Source organism: Rhipicephalus microplus, chromosome 4, assembly GCF_043290135.1.
Source record: "Rhipicephalus microplus isolate Deutch F79 chromosome 4, USDA_Rmic, whole genome shotgun sequence".
Classification (NCBI taxonomy): Eukaryota; Metazoa; Arthropoda; class Arachnida; order Ixodida; family Ixodidae; genus Rhipicephalus; species Rhipicephalus microplus.
Genome location: NC_134703.1, coordinates 207414510 through 207426638, shown reverse-complemented (window position 1 = coordinate 207426638; position 12129 = coordinate 207414510). Strand labels below are relative to the sequence as shown.

At 47.6% G+C, this 12129-nt stretch overlaps 1 protein-coding gene across 1 annotated transcript in view; it reads left to right on the top strand.

Annotated features, from left to right (window-relative positions):
• LOC119172983 (uncharacterized) overlaps window positions 1–12129 on the top strand; it is a 1299788-nt gene that overhangs the window by 891205 nt on the left and 396454 nt on the right. The gene's annotated exons all lie outside the window — the stretch shown is intronic.

Genomic DNA, 12129 nt, shown 5'->3' with positions numbered 1-12129 from the left:
CTCTTCCAGGAAACCTCGCGTTTTCAATTGGCCGCTCTCAAGCATCAAACTTTGTCGGTAACACGTCGGCTTTTCCCGCGCAGCTTTTGCCACGCGTCTTCACTCGCTAGCGGTAGACACACACTCTTGCCTGTAGCACGAGTCTTCACCCCTAAGGTAGAAATTTTCTTCTTCTCCTCCTCTGTCACTGAGCACAAAAGGGTTCGCTCACATGGCGGAAAAACCACACGCACACTTGCGCAAAACTTTCATCTTCTGCCTACGCACATGGGTGCGAACTTTCCTCTTCTCATCCGCCACTGAAGACAAAAGGCTTCGCCGAGAAGGCGGAACACCCTACGTACACTGGCGCAAAATTCCTTCTTCTCCTGATCTCCCATCTCTGCTGTTCGGTTAGATACCCTTCACGCTATATTCCAGAAAAGTCTCATTGTTTCTGTCGGCGCGATGCGCCGCCGAGGCTGGGGAAAGAGCGAGATGTTTCGAGGGCCGTCCTTGACACATGACGCAACTCTGCATCACCACGCTCTTTTCCTCGAGAACCTTCCAGTGCTTGCTCTGCCGCCGACGTGAGGAGGTTCGTCCGCGAACCACGCTTCCGAGGGGAGGAGGGCCGGCGCACCCAGAGAGTCTTTAGATACTTGTTTTCTTCTTTATCGTTGACCTTGAGGCGACTCTTTAGCGCTTGGTCGCGAGAATTCGGCAGCGCGCCCTTTTTTGAGCGCTCGTTTGTGATACCTGGACAAGGGTGCCACATCCACACGGCACGAAAAGCGCCGAGCAGATGGACAGTTTCTTACCCAGGCAAGGGGGCCATTCTTTAGTGCAGCTGACGAGGTCAGAGCACACGGAGATGTGGCCATTCCTCAGCGACTGGAGGTCTAAGACCCCCGGGGTCCCCGCTCAAAGCGAGCGGTCGGGCTACCCCGCTGCGGCGCGACGAAGACGATCGGTGCGCGCGAGAAACAAGTAGCAGGCTTCTGCCCGCTGGCTGCCTGCCAGTGGGCGGTTTGAAATACGCGCGCGGCGCAGCAGCTGCCCGTGCAGGAGACCGGTATACACACGCCGAGGGCAGGGCTAGCGAGAGAAACTAGAGTTACTGTATAAGCTGCCTTTAGATACCTAAAAGTAGCATATACAGTAACTCTAACAGGAACGAGTTTAGCTCGGAGGGGGAAAGGGTGCATGCATTCTCGCAGTTCTCGCCCTCATAGTGGAGCCGGTGAGGAGGAAGGAGCGCCCGCCAAAGGGCGCGCCGCCTCAACGAAATTTCTTTCCCCGGAGAAGAGATGAGGAGGGCGCCGCCTGGCAGAATGTAAACAAACCGCCAGGCGTGGTCGCTTGTCCGAGCGCGGAATGAACGCACCGACGGACTTAAACAAGGCATGCAGGCATTGGTATAGGCACTCGACGAGAAGAAGCATGAACTGGTTGACCGCGTGAGAAGGGAGTGGATTCAGATGTCGTACCGTGGGATATGGAACTACCGGGAGCGGAAATAAATCGGCTATATTTCGGAGTAGGGCTCTTGGAAGGGCGCACTCATGAAAGATGTGAACCGCGTACTCTCGACTTTGACAAAATGGAGAAACACCGCACTGGATATCTGGCGTGAAGGGTCTGTACATTATCGGCAGACACCTCCTTGCCAGACGGTACATGAACGAAGCCCGCAGGCGTCGAGAAAGCTGGCAGTGATTCGATGGCAGTTGGGCTTGTGCCAGGACAAGACAAACATCTTGTCGTGCTCGAAAAGAGGCGGGGTTATGAGGCCGACTAAATCTTGGAGTTGCACCTCGACTACGTCACACTCTGGATTGACGCGCTAAATCTCCGCGAGTGTCCTAACCGCGCTCGCGTAAAAAGCTGACGGGTTCCTGCACGGGGCACGCAGTGAAAGAGGGCACCCGCCGTGAACTGCCGTAAGCGCGTGCTAAGGAAGAACGAGGCGAAGCTTCGAGTGAGTGTCATGTCCGAGTCTAACGCTACACGGGTCCATCTGACGTGAAGTGCTCTGGCCATGAGCCTCAGGTCGGGGACTCCGAGTCCTCCCAGATCTTTGGGAAACTTCAGGACCCGGCACCCCACGTAAATACGTGAACCGCTCCATAGAAATTTTAAGCGAGTCTGTTCCAAGCGATCCTTAGTTCGACACGCGACCGGCATAACACTAGCCACGTAAGTTAAAAGCGAAAAGAGTAACGATCTTGCTATCGTTACCCTTGCAGTCAGTGGACAAGAGAGTTTGCCAAACTCCCTCCGTGTGGGCTTTTCGGCCATGGGGAAGAGAGCCCCTCATACAGCGCCTCATGGCTGCTGCTGGCAGTGGCATTTTAAAGACGATAGTCTTTCTTGAGGACCTTCAACGCAAAAATTTTGGTCTATCTGTCTGTCTGTGTGTCTGTACATTTGTCAGTTTGTTTACATTTGCCGGCATGGGGTACTTGAAACGGCAGACACCATCCGCTGCGACCACAAATGTTGCTCAAGGGTGAGCGTTCATTCTTGTGCAATTGTTAATTAAGAGCAATTATTGCGCATGTCTGGGGCACTATAACAACACGCATATATTCTGCATATGCATCTCATACTAGCAAACGCATACATAAGTACTTTTAGGGACCGTAGCGCTTATCACGCTGCATTTACCATGCAACGCTTGCACGAAACGAGGAGTGTTTGCAACGCTTTGCTAAGACGAGATGGTCGTGGCCCCTACCCGTCGCCTCGCGTTCTACACCTTATCACCTCTGAGACGGGCATCCATGACCACGCGCTTTGTTTTCCAAAATAAACTGCCAGATGGCGCTAAATGTCTCATGTTTGACATGACTTCATGCGCTAGTTCGCCTCTGCTGCACGCTTGAGGCACTCTAACACAGCGCCTCCGGAATACCATTCACCTATTTTCTTGCGAAGAACATCAAATAAATGTTTTGTTCACTCTCTCCACACGAAAGACTATCGTCTTTCAACGACATTGGCAGATTACATGCAGATACGGGGCTAATTTCGTTTTTATAAGTTGTACTGATGTGCGTGGGGTAGCGCTTTGAAACCCTCTTGAATATCATGCTAGGCTGCCCGGCTGGGCGTTGACGAGTCGCGACGTTTGCTGCTGGCGCGCCTCTGTTGCGCTTGCACAGGCATGGCGCAACGTGTTCTGCCGACGGAAACTTGCAACGTTGTGCTGTCTTTGGCAGCATAACGTGCGCTGCCGAAAACAGCGTTGCTGAATGCGCCTGCTTTCAAATATAACTAGTGCACTAGGGTGTCGTGTGGCACTGTTTTGATATGCTATTGCGGCACGCCTAAATGGTGTTTCAGTTTTTCGCCACAAAATCGAATATCAGTAATGAATAAGAGTTTACAGTTTGTTATTACAGAAAAAACTCGTTCTAAAGCACTTTTTGCAAAGGCTGCAACTCATGCTATATGTAACGTCACAGAGAGTAGGTGCCAGAACCTACTCGTATTGATATGTGACTGCGTATTTATATGTGACAACGTATTGATATGTTGTAGGAACACCGTTGCAAAAAAATAAAAACAGCGTCCGCAGCATGATGCCAGTACGTTTTTTGGAACTGTTACATACTGAAGACGCTGGTACACGCTGGCGTTTACTAGCACTTCGCGGGCCGCACTGGGAGATAGCTGTGTTGCACTGGTAGGGGCACTGGCTTAACACTGTGATGCTGGTGCACACTTCGACGCGCTGGAAGCACTGGACTTTTTACTGGAAAGCGCCGGTGAATACTGGAGCAAGCAGTGTTTCTACCAGCGCAGCGTGCACATTAAAGTAGCGTGTGCCTTGGTATATTTCGGTGTCGTTAAATATAAAATGCGTGATTCGAGGGCACGGAGAGATTCTACCCTAGCAGATACCGAGCATGCGTAATTTTTGCGGCGCATGTACGTATCGCAGAAATTTTAATGCACCTTTTTCGCATGTGCCCCCGCGTATACTGGACATGTTCGCATCAGCTGTGTATTGCTGTAACGATTCCAAGGTGCACTCTTTTTAATCCTGGAGCTGCACGCCACTCTTAACAGAAACAGGAAATTGTTTTTGCCGCAAAGTTGACGAAACGTAAATGAGCTCTTTCGATCCCTTCGCAAGGTTTCCCAGTGGAGACGAGAGAAAAAGCTGTCGTTCGATTCCGCCACACCGCGTAAATTCATGTCTGGTCACACTTACTGTTCTACTTACTTAGGGTAGTGTTAGAAACATTTCGAAACTCGAATGCAGACACTTCTATCATCTCAACTCACCGCGTCGAGAGGGGTCTTACACAGTGCCCGGCCCAGCGAACATTAGGTCTATCGTGCCAGCCTAGTCAGTGTATATTGCAACATGGTCTGCTTGAGTGAGATTTATGACTGAAAGAGGACAAAGGCGATCTATCTAAGCTGATGCTTGGCTAGTTGACTCAACAAGCCCATTATATTCAATTTGTCGTGAGAAACGTTAGAAGACTGGTGGAGGTGCTAGATACAACGTCTCACAATCCACCCGATGCCAGAGACCCCGCCCAGCAGCCACAACACATGCCCTGCTTCTGTGGACACTCCTGTTCAGTGAGCAGCAAGTCTATCGGGCCGGCCGCGTTGGTGTATATGTTATCGGTACTTTTTGCTTTATGTACACGCAATTTTAAAGTGGTAGAATGACTGCAAAGTATAGCTTAAACATCCATGAACCTAAATCAACTATTTTGTTTTGTGTCGCTGATCGCACAAGAAGTGCTGACGATCGATGCGTTGCGCTTTCAGCTACGCAGGCGGTCACCGAATGCTGCCAGCCGCACTCAGCCGGTACTTCTCGTACTGATAAGTTACAACGCGCAATTTCCAGTTCGTAATTTGGTACACCTTCATGAACTCACTCCCTAGCATACGTTATCAGCGCATTGCTTTAGTATTTCATTGGGCGCTTTTTTTTAATTGTTGCTAATAATATAACTGCAAATACGTACACTGGCACACTCGCTAAATTCTGCCAGCGGAGGCACAAAAAAATTACGGTGTGGTAATACCGAGCTGTCGCTCGGTATCACCACTCCGCAAATGCATGTCTGACAATGATTGACCTTCTACTTACTTGCGGTACAGTTTAGGTAACAGTTTGAAACGTTGCCAAGGTCACGTGCAGAAACTTCAAGCATCGCCACTCAGCTGCGTCGAGAGCGGCCTTACCCAGTTCTCCGTCCCAGCGAGGCCTATGGTGCCGGTGGCGTCAGCATACATACTGCCGACGCTTTTTACTTTAGATTGACAAATTTCTAAAGTGTAAGAATGACTGTAAAGTGCCGTTTGAACATCTATGAGCCTAAATCAATCATTTCTCTGCCTAAATCAATCATTTCCCACTCAAGGAGCGACGACGATCGATGTGTCGTGCTTTCAGCCGCACAGGCTGTCACCGAAAGCTTCATTTTGAGCACATTACTTCTCTGACTCGTATGTAAGAACATGCAATTTTGAGTTGGTAATTTGGTAGGGCTTAGTGAACTAAAACACTGGCATACTTTTTCAGTGAATTGCATTAGTAATTTCTTCGGCGGTTTCTTAGTTGCAGGTGTCGATATAAATGCAAATATGTAATCTGGTACACCAGATGTACATTGATATGAAGTCACTTGCGCGAAAAAAAAAGCGCTATATCCACTCGTGTGCGCGCGTTTCTACCGAACAAGACATTTGAATCATTTGTACTTGTGGACCAGTTGCAAGTGCGAGAACCGACTATCAAAGGCGGAAAAAAATATCGGCAGCAGCAGCTGACAATCTGCGGCTGCTCCTCTAGTCAATTTGAGATTTTTCAGAGTAAAGATGTGGATGCTTAAAAAAACACCTTGCGCTCTTGCTAATACTCACACGTCATCCGGTGGCCGGAAGCCAATCGTCACTGTCGAATCAAGACGCAATTGTTATTTGGAAAAGAGTATCGCGTCAATCTTGACTGCGCGAATTGTAAACATGAAGTGTAACGAGATGTTATTCGGGTAGATCACCATTTTACAACCCAACAACTACGTTTCTTAGTGGGCAGTGTACTCTGCTATCAATCGGAAGGTGGTGGGTTCAAATCCCGTCAAGTGGCATTTTATTTTTAAATGTGAATGCGCGGTAGCTTACTTATAAATTTATTTATTTAGGGCGAATGGGCACCCCTGTTTTAACCCTGCGAAGCAATTTTGCACGGAGTACTGGGATGCTGCCGCTCCAGCGTCCCAATACAAGCGCCATACTTGGCCCATAATCAGGCATGGCGCTGGACGCTGGCGTCCAGCGCCGCTGGTTTTTATAATAGGGAAGGAAAGCGCACAAGAAACGAAGGCATAGAGTGCTGTTTATAATAAGCAGCTCTTTGACTAGCCTCTGTAACCCAGTCCTTGTGCACCTGCACCAGAGTGGTGCCAAGTGGGCCACACCTTCCGTCGCAGTGCATGCGCGTGAGGTCACTCTCTTTCTAGCCAACGGTCCACATCCCGGCTTCGGTGGCTGAATTTCCGACGGAGGCAGACATGTTGTAAGCCCGTGTGCTCAGATTTGGGTGAACGTTAATGAACGCCAGGTGGTCGGAATTTCCGGAGCCCTCCACTACGGCGTCTCTCATAATCATATGGTGGTTTTGGGACGTTAAACCCCACATAACAATCTATTTCTAGCCAGTCACCGCTCACAAAGTGTCATCCCACTTGCTTTACCATCTCCACCGCTCGCCCCGCTCGAGCCCACTCCTCACGTCGGCATCATCTCCTCACCCGCGCCCTCTCTCCCTTTGTCAGCGAGAAGCCGCGGGTAAGCGCACTCACGCGCCGTTGTCTAGCACAGCCATGGTCCCTCGGCACCGGGATGTAGGCAGCGTCGTGGTTTGCCTGCCGCGCGATCACGTCGACGAGGCATGATTCCCGCCAGTGTGCACCTACTTTCAACGGCCGTCACCGACTTTGCGGGTTAGCCAAGCCAACCGCGTTAGCAAATGGCGACGTCGCACCTGAAACACTGACGAGGTGCAAGCCAGGGCAGACGAATGCAAGTGTTGGCAGTGGAAGACCAAGGACATCGACAAAGTGTGAGTCAAGGTTTCTGATAGCGTTCGAGAATAGAGACGGCGCCTGAGTAACACCGACAAAGAGGAGGAGGAAACAACTTTACCGAAGCAAAAAATTACTCAGGTGAGGGAGGGGGCTGGGGTCAGGGAAAAAGAAAACGATAAGCCCTCAGGCCACTCTAGATGGACGAAACTTCGTGCGCTTCGGTGACCCCTATGGCGCAGCGTACAATCTGGAATTTGTCGTCTGGTCGTGAGCTGCGCAGAGCAGCCTCCAATCGCCCCTGTCACTCAGCACGCGCACAGGAGGGTATTCGGCTTGTTTTGACAAGCCCTATATATATGATGAAAGTAGGCTCGCGGGCTCGAGCTAAGACGACATTGAGGTTGCTGAAGTTCGTAAGCAGCAGTAGAGACGGGCCGTGACGAAGCTGTATTATACTCCTGCCCGCACTACTCCTTGGGTCAACAGGTGTTCGAAGTTGCTCTCGGCGATCACTTCACCATTACGGAATACGCAGCATGTGACTTCCACGTTAACATTGGTTCATGGTGGAAGTAAGGCACAAACAAGAACAACGTCAGCACGCTGTTGATCGTCTTGGATAGGCTTCAGCGCAATTTAGACGATCACAAATGGGGCACACAGAGCACACATGGGCCCGTGGCGTTATGTGTTTCCATTTGTCTTCTCTAAATTGCACTAAAGCCTATCCAATTCTGTACCAACGCGCCCAAGTCAAAGTGCTTTTGGTCGTCTTGCCCGTCTATTGCTCGATCCATCGAGGCAACGCGACGCTCTTGGAGAATAATATTAGCATCACACTCGTGAAGGAAGTGGACATCAAGAAAAAAGTCTCAGTTTTGCCTCAAGGGTAAAGCAATGAGTGCGACAGCACCGACTTGGAATGTAACGCTGAGAACGGCAAGCATATGAAAACGTGCGGGGTGCAGCTCACGCACTAATGACAAAAAAAAAACTCACAGTACGAGAGCTCGCTAAAATCGTTTTCAGGTCAACAGTTTACGCGCTTTTTAAACAGAAAAGACGCACAAAACGTAATCACAGGTACTGATATGAAAGCAAACTAACTAGTGCTTCAGTTGTTACTTCGCCGTGTTTGAAAAGTAGGCTCTTTTCGCAAACGAGGCCTGTGCAGCGAGCGAAGTGATCTTTGCGCGCCCGGCATCTAAATGCAATGGTTGCGATGAAATACGAACGTGCACGATTCTGCTTCACTGCAAAATGAGTGCGCAGATGAGGCCCCTCCCCTTCTGCGGCCCAAATCACGCTTCGGAAATGAGCGCGCTATGGCGCATCGCGATGTGCTGGGCGACGCGCTTTACGTCAAGCGCGCTCATCGCACCATCTCGCTGGTAATACTGAATACACGCTGTTTCTCCCGAGGTAGGCGCCGCCAGCACTAAGTGTTACATACAAATAGCCTGCCATTTCAATGTCAAAGGAGGTGCTTCTTTGTGGCTTGGCTAACGCCGTGCGCGCATGAACAAAAAGGTGGTCATTCGATATCGCGCGCCGGAGTGTTTTTGTAGCTGACCGTTGTCTGGAGTTTATTATTTATTATTTTTGGTGTTTTATATTATCGCTTAATTAGGTCTTTTTACCGAACGTTTGAAGAAACGAAAATGAATAAAAATTGTAAAGAGAAAGGTGCAGATCAGTTTACTAAATTAGCGATGAGAGTTTCAAAATTTGCATAGGGTATTTATCTTTGTTTTTCAGCTAAATGCAAATTTCCTCGAAATACAAAAGAACACCTCGTGACAAACCCACTCAGTGACATGCCAGCAGTCTCTAGTGCTCTCTAACATTCAGCGTATCAACGACCCTTTGCCCAAGCATGCTGTCTCCAGAGGGCCACACCAATGGTGGTCGCTGATGATTGATATTTGGGGTTTAACGCCCCAAAAATACCATATATATATGAGAGACGCCGTAGGGGAGGGCTCCGGTAATTTCGACCTGCTGGGGTTCTTTAACGTGCACCCAAATCTGAGCACACGGGCCTACAACGTTTCTGCCACCATCAGAAATGCAACCGCTGCTGCCGAGATTTGATACCGTGACCTGCGGGCCAGCAGCCGAGTACCTCAGCCACTAGACCACCGCGGCGGGGCATGGTGGTTTTACAATGAACGTTTGTTATTGGCCACAAAAGCGATAACCGCTGTGACTTCTTATAGTTGTCGTAAAGGAGTGCGAGGGAAACACATTGTTCGTACGTGGAACGTTAAGGAGCACCAGAAACACGGCGCACTTAGGCGCATCAGTGGGTTCGTGATGTGGGAGTTTTTGTATTACGTGGACATTGGTAGTTAGCAGAAAAACACTAATAAATACCAGATGTAAAGTTTGAAACTGTCTTTTCGGACGTTTTGCAAACCAATCTACAACTTTCTCATTGTCCATTTGCATCGATCACTGTTGCTTCAAAACTCAGCTAATTAAACAAATTTCAATAAACAATACTTTAGAACACAAAAAATAACCTGATTCCAGTCAACTATCAGCTACATACATTTCGTCGCTTCGTTATTTCGTGCGTCGGCATATATTGAACTCGGGCTGAAAATAGCTGGGGCACCCTGTGTATGAATACGTATACATATACGGTGAATGATAGTGCACACTAAACCGATTCTGTCCCTAAAGGGTGCAAATGAGCTTGTCGCCAGACGAGCACCCTTTGCTCCCTATTAGGTGTTCAATAAAGGGTGCTGAGAAAGGGTGCAGATCTTAGCACTCTTAAGGAAAGTGTGCAGAGCAAAAATTTTAAAGGGTGTAATGAGTGCACCCTTTAAAAAAGTGCTGTGATGTCATAACACCCTTTCAAACGGGTGCTGGAAGGGTGCTCCACATCGACGTACCAGTGGGCCAAATCTAGGATTGATGCTGGAGATGGCTAAAAGTTCAGATTGCTGTATACTCTGTAGACCATGCTGAGTGACAGCCCACATACGGTTTGTTAGTACTTGAATACATGTACTATGTCGTCCATTCCACCCTGAACGTGCACATGCACCACGCACGTGGCCGGCCCTCCACAGAGTGCCTTCCGCAGGCGCTTATGAAAGTAGCACTGAAACACAGTGACAGCTCTAAATAGGGCTTTTGCATCATCGTCTTTTAAAACACAGTGGCTCTGAAGTGAAGCTACTGGTGTGTTTGCTTCAGTGTTTTGCTTTCTCTATGTGTAGGCAAATAGAGAATCCAGCACTGTTATCGAGAAGTGCTGCAATTGTGTCTTACTATTTCCAGTTGCTGCTCCTCGGGTTTTTGTTTTTTTCTGCTCTGCATCGAACAAGCCGCACTTAGTGCACTTCTTAAGAACAGTGCCGAATTTTAGATAAGCTTGTACTGTTGGAAGAGCAAAGTTAGCTTCACCGCAGAGGAAGTGTGATTTGGCGAAGCCGCCGTTCTCTAGCAGTCAACAAAGTGGAGGCCCCACTTACAGCTGTCTTTGCGTTTGTGTATTAGTTACCAAAGTGCCCTCGAGAAGCGCTCAGTAGAGTGCCGGATGCATGGTGCCATGTACGAGGTGGAAGTAGACAATATGTAAATATATACCTTGAAGCAAGCTATATTGAATAAACATGTGTTTCAGTAATCATAAAGTTGATTCTAGGGTGCGTATATGGTCTGTGCTACCTATTTTTGGTCCAGAGTGAATGTAATCTATTCAAGGCCTCTTACTGCACACATGCATGCCCAATTTATGGATGCTTGGTCACCATTTCATTTCATTTCATTTCATTTATTTACTCTCAAGGCCGAAGCATTACAGAGAGGAGCGGGTATACATCATACAAAAAAATAAGAAAATACAGCAAATCAAAATTATATGTGCACAATGGCGATCTGAAAACCATAAAAGAAAAGAAAGACTGCGTGATGTGAAGAAGAGGCAGGGTGGTTGTAACAACAATGTTCAACATGGTTGCGTCTTTGAGTACAGACATGCATGCCTGCAAATAAAAAATTCATAAGTTTTGAATACTGGTGATTATTTGAAAAGCCATATACTCACTTTAAAAGACACACAGAGAATATGCACTAAATACAGAACCTTACCACATAGCTCTCTTTTAAATTATGTGTAGCAGAAGTGAGCTTTTATGCATGTGAGAATGCAAGATATGAGACGCCAAAGCAAATTTATGACAAATAAATTAAGACGATGAAAATAGTCACTATTTTATTCTACATAGCAGACAACCCAAAAATACTGACCATAGTAAACATTAGCTATAACCTACTGCATCGATTATAATGTTGAGATCTGTGTGAGTGAAGATCAATCTTCTGTTTTTCTAATATTTTTCTTATGAGTAGCCATCTTTTTTGTGACGATACCTGTTTTTTAACTTTTAACATTCTGACTTCCCTCCTAGCATAGTAGGTAACAAATTATTTAGAACAACAAAATATAAGTTAGAGGCACCAGCAGTCCAGAGGCGCTTATTCAGGGTGTTGCCAGTGCCCAAACAAATGAAAAATAAAATGGATAGGAAAGTAGGTGTGTGATAAAACATGTTGGCTTATATAACATGCTTTGGTCATCATGCTAAAAGCCTTGACTACAAACTTGCTAAAGGCTTATTTACAGCTCTCCCTTTATTTATGTGTGTGTGTTTCTAAACTTGTGTGTTACAAAATCACAAATATTGACAAGGTAATGCATGTAATGTCGGATTAATATAATGTGATCATTCAAACACTTGCACAATCCATCTTCAGCTGCCCAGGTGACTTTGGTTCCTTTGACAGAAGTGTGGTCAGGGTGCTCCTTCTCTACAGCACATCCGCACCCGGAAGCCTAAAATAAAGACAGAAGTAATTACCAAGAATTTCACAAGACAAACTGTCCAAGATACAATATGCTTTGTCATGCTCGAGTGTTCTTAATTTTGTGTGAGTAGAAGTCAGCGTCCAAATCCGCTTTGTTTTCAACAAAAAACATGCTTTTTGGGGGTCCCCGAGGCAAAAAGCTGTGTAAACAACTTGACAGTACCTGGGGGCCTACAGAGAGTAGCACACACAACAGATT